This window comes from Echinops telfairi, unplaced genomic scaffold (assembly GCF_000313985.2).
Source record: "Echinops telfairi isolate 266 unplaced genomic scaffold, ASM31398v2 ScPeMD7_7467;HRSCAF=8505_1, whole genome shotgun sequence".
Classification (NCBI taxonomy): domain Eukaryota; kingdom Metazoa; phylum Chordata; class Mammalia; order Afrosoricida; family Tenrecidae; genus Echinops; species Echinops telfairi.
Genome location: NW_022111368.1, coordinates 24,528,974 through 24,533,735, shown reverse-complemented (window position 1 = coordinate 24,533,735; position 4,762 = coordinate 24,528,974). Strand labels below are relative to the sequence as shown.

The 4,762-nt window shown below is 42.8% G+C and overlaps 1 pseudogene; it reads left to right on the top strand.

The window, feature by feature from the left end:
- Positions 1-3,287: 3,287 nt before the first annotated feature.
- Positions 3,288-4,635, top strand: LOC101663711 (annotated as a pseudogene).
- The last annotated feature ends 127 nt before the right edge of the window (positions 4,636-4,762 follow it).

Genomic DNA, 4,762 nt, shown 5'->3' with positions numbered 1-4,762 from the left:
GGTTCCCTCTTTCCTACCCATTCTCCCTTTACCCTCCCTGTTTTGCCACTCACACCACTGGTCCTATAGGGCTCATCTGCCCTGGATTCCCTGTATTTTCAGTGCCTGTCTGTACCAGTGTACATCCTCTTTCAGCACATTTTTAATGCAGTTTTTGTGGTAAAATTACATGCCTTGGCTGATATTTGGGTCAGCTTATACTCAAGTATATACGGTACCTATAAGCTGTCTTCTGATGTTCAGTGGAAACATTTATGGGGAGGGATGTTAGTCTTCATAAGTAGCCCTTGAAAGGCTAGATCTTTCAACTGGTAGATCAAATGTGAGGTGGCTCTGCGGCCTACTTTCAAAACAGGTTTCTGTCAAATGATTATGTCCTGCTTATGGAAAGCAGCTGTTACTTGTAATCTTTTTGACAGCTTTCAACACAACTTAAAAAAAGCAACCCAAAAAACTTATTGTGAATTGAGTGAAGGTTTACAGAGATCAGTTTTCCATTCAACAAATACACATTTTGTTTCATTGTTTCATGTCCTTGATGGCAAGCCCCACAATATAATCATCTTTCTCCCCGTGTTTCCTGTTAACATTCCTCCTTTCCTAAACCTGAGCTCTGTCCTTGGGTAAAGGCTGCCTTTTTTATCTCGAATGGCTGATTAGTTGGGTCACTCTTTCCCCTTGGCTTGTGTGGCTCAAAACTGAACAGTGGAGGTGAGTTTGCTTCCAGATCTGAAGTGTGACGAAATGACAAAGTCTTGGGGCTCCCCCAGTCTACCCAACCACGAATCTTGGTCTGCTTTCAATAATTACACATCTTATTGCACATTAAACTCCCATGCTATCCAGGACTTTCCGATGAGATCTCTTTCAGAGCAGTTGGTAGTGGTAGCCAGACACCATCTAGTTCTTTCTGACCTCAGGGTTGTGGAGATTGAGGTCCGTGCGGCCCGTTAGTCTATTGGACTGATTGTTTCCATGCATCTTTGATCTTCCCTCTGGACAGGGAGAGCCCAATAGTTGCACTTAGATGACTGTTCATGTACTTTTAAGACCCCAGTTGCCATTCACTGAAGCAAGATGTAGACCAGAGGTTCTCAACCTTCCTAATGTAGCGAGCCTTCATGTTATGGTGACCTCCCTGGCCCCCGACCATACATTTTCCTTACTACTTCATAACTGTAATATTGCTACTGTTATGAGTCGGGTGACCCCTGTGAAAGGGGCGTTCGACCCCCAAAGGGGTCAGGACCCACAGGTTGAGAACTGCTGATGTAGACTATCCTAATGTTCTTCTCATGCCCTTTGACGTTGGTGTTCCCTGAGACCCCCAGGCCCAGTGACTCAATCTATCAAGGTGTTTGATTATGTCTAAGATGTTTTAATAATTTTGCCCCTGTGGACTTTTCCACATTCATGGATATATCAGCAGCAAAGTTAATCTACACATGCACAAATATACTTTGTCAAATCTAGATATACACATAGGTATACTCCCACTCTTCCTCCTACACCCGTGCAGCCTGTGTGTCTATCCATGCATGCATTTGCAGATAACTGCTCTCACAGGATTGTGTATAACAATATTGAGCTCTATTAACACCTGCACTCCTCCCAGGGTCTTCATCTGCTTCCATGATATTTTGCTAATCTCCCTCTTATTGCTATCGATTTCCCCTTCACCTAAGTTTGGGGAGCCCTAGTGGTGTAGTGAGCTATGCATTGGGCTGCTATCCACAAGACCGGCAGTTCGACACCACCATCTGCTGCACAGGAGAGAGATGAGGCTTTCTACTTCCGTAAAGAGTTGTAGTCTTGAAATTCCCAGAGCTGGTACTACCCTGTCCAAAAGGGTCAGTAGGAGTCAGAATCAACTGGATGGCAGTGAGATGAGCTGAGTCAACCAAGTTAATGTGTGTCTACCCTCCAGCCAGTCATTTACCTTCTCTTTTCCTTCCATCCTTTTTAGTGTGAAACGTTTCTTGACCTTTTACAATAGTGATCTCAATGTTTGTCCTTTGTGATTGACTTATTTCACTCAGCATGATGTTCAGGTTCATCCGTGTTCTGACGTGTTTCACAGATTGTTCATCATTCTTTAACACTGAGCAGCATTCTATTGTGTGTAAGTACCATTCCTTACCCATTCTTCCATGGATGGGCATTAAATTGTTCCCACTTTTTTGCTATTGTGAGTCGTGCTATGATAAACCTGGATGTGCATTAATCTCTTTGTGCTGTAGCTCTTGTTTCTCTAGGACAGATAGCAAGCAAAGGGACTGCTGATTGGTATATTATTTCTTTTTCCAATTTTTAAGGGAAACACCATAAAAATCTCCACATCCTCACCTGAATTTGTCTGCATGATTTTAGATTCTGCTGTTAATGCAAGAGTGTCAATACATGTTCTTGATATTTAAATCCACCCAGCATATCGCCAGGCTTTCTGCTCTCTCCAGGTGCTTACCTGAACCCTACTTCCCACTCATCTGTCTCCACAGGCAATCTCCTCAGCTCCTAGTGTCACTGCCTGATACCTGCACTGTCGCCTCACCTTTTCTTTCTGTTCCACTCAAGTGTCTAATCCCTTTCTCCATGTTTTTGATCCCATTCTCTGCCTTCTTTGTGACTGTGTTCCACTGATCATCCATTTTTATTCCAGTCCCTCCCTTGATACACAAACATGTTTGGGTCTGGTGGCAGACTGCTGCTTACGTACCTAATATCTATCCTCCAATTCTACTCTTGCAGCAATAGGATAAGCTAACAGATTGAACTCCCAGCCTCCCTTGGAGCGGCAGATGGCCAGGGGGAGGTAGGTAGAAATTGGCTGGGAGTTCTGAGGAAGCTTCATAAGAGAGGACAGATAATTGGCATGCACCCTTTGGGGCCCTTGCCTCCCTTACTTCTACCTTCTAGTGGAAGATAGATGTGATTGCCACCTCTTTAACTCATAAAGTATCTTTCTAGAAACAAAACCCTAGAGACTATAGTCATGAGACAGTGTGGAGCCCACAATAGCCCAGCCCTCTTGAATTTCTGATGTGGGAAAGAAGCATTGCCTATTTGTACAAGCCACTCTTTTGTCTAAGCTCGGTAAGTAGCAGCTAAAACATTTCCTAATAGTACCAGTCAAAGAAAAGAACCTCAAACAATTGTACACACTTTCTACTTCCTACTGGAAACAGTAGGAAAGCAACCTCTCTTCTCTGCATCTACTTTGTCACCAGGAGCTGTGGGTGGCAGACATAGTTAATCATTCAGCTGCTGCTGGTTTTGAACTGCCTACCATGCACACCACAGCCCGATGTGCAACCACTATACCACCTGGACTCCATATAGAGAATTACATCATCTGTAAATAAAGAAAGTTTTGTTTCTTCTGTGCCAATGTGGATGCCTTTAATATATTTTTGGTGTCTTATAGCTAAAACTCCTGGTAGTAAAGGGCAACCCTGTCAGGTTTCTAGTCAAAGAAGAGGAATGTTTTCCATTTCTCTCCATTAAGGTGCAATGCTAGCTGTTGATTTAGCATATGTAGCCTTTATTATGATGAGGAATTTCCCTTCTATTCCTATTTTATTGAGTGATTTTTATCAAGAATTGATGTCACATTTTACCCAATGTCTTTTCTGCATGGATTGATATACTCATATAGTTCTTACACTTTATTTTGTTTATGTGTGGATTCCATTGATTATTTTTCTAATATGAAACCATCTTTGCATAGCTGCTATGGGTCCCCTAGTAGAGTCGTGTTTGTAAGTTGGGCTGCTAACCATAAAGTCAGCAGTTCTAAACCACCAGCTGCTCTGAGGGAGAAAGAGGGGGCTTTCTACTCTTGTAAAGGGTGAGAACCTCAGAAACCCACAGGGGCAGTTCTCCTCTGTCCTACAGGGTCACTGTGAGCCAGCACTGACTCGACAGCAGTGAGTTTGGTTTTAACTTTTGGTTGTTATCTGGTATAAATCCCATTTGATTGTGATGTATTTTTTTGCTGCTTAGTTGACTTCTTTTGGCTAAAATGTTGAAAATTTCGGCATCTCTTTTCATCAGGGATATTAGTCTATAATTTTCAGTTCTGGTGATGTTTTTGCCTGGCTTAGATATCAGGGTTATATTTGCTTTATAAAATGAATTTGGTAGTATACTCTCTGTTTATATATTGTAAAATAGTTCATCTAAGACTGGTGTTAACTCTTCTCTAAATGCTTGGTAGAATTCCCCAGTAAAACCATCCAGTCCAATTCTAACGCTCAGCCACAGTCAAGATTAAGGCCAGGGATCTTCGTGGCAAGAAGAACAAAGAGCTGCTGAAACAGCTGTGAGCTCTGAAGGTGGAGTTGTCTCAGCTACGTTTTGCCAAAGTGACAGGCACAGCGTCCAAGCTCTCCAACTGGAGTTGTCCACAAATCCATTGCTCCGAGCACTCACTGTCTTCAACCAGACTCAGAAAGAGAACCTCAGAAAGTCCTACAAGGGTAATAAGTACAAGCTCCTGGATCTGTGGCCCAAGAAGATGCAGGCTATTTGCTCTGCTGGCCCAACAAGTACAAGGAGAGCCTGAAGACCAGGAAGGAACAGTGGACAGAGTGGTTGTACCCACTGTGCAAGTACACAGTCAAGGCCTGAGCTGTGTGTGTCAATGAAACAAACAACAACTGAACAAACATCTAAGGAGCATTCTGGTTGTGTTTCTTCTATGAATTTTTTGCTTGTCCTTCTACAATATATTCACTATTTGTTACTAACACTACTCTTCAAA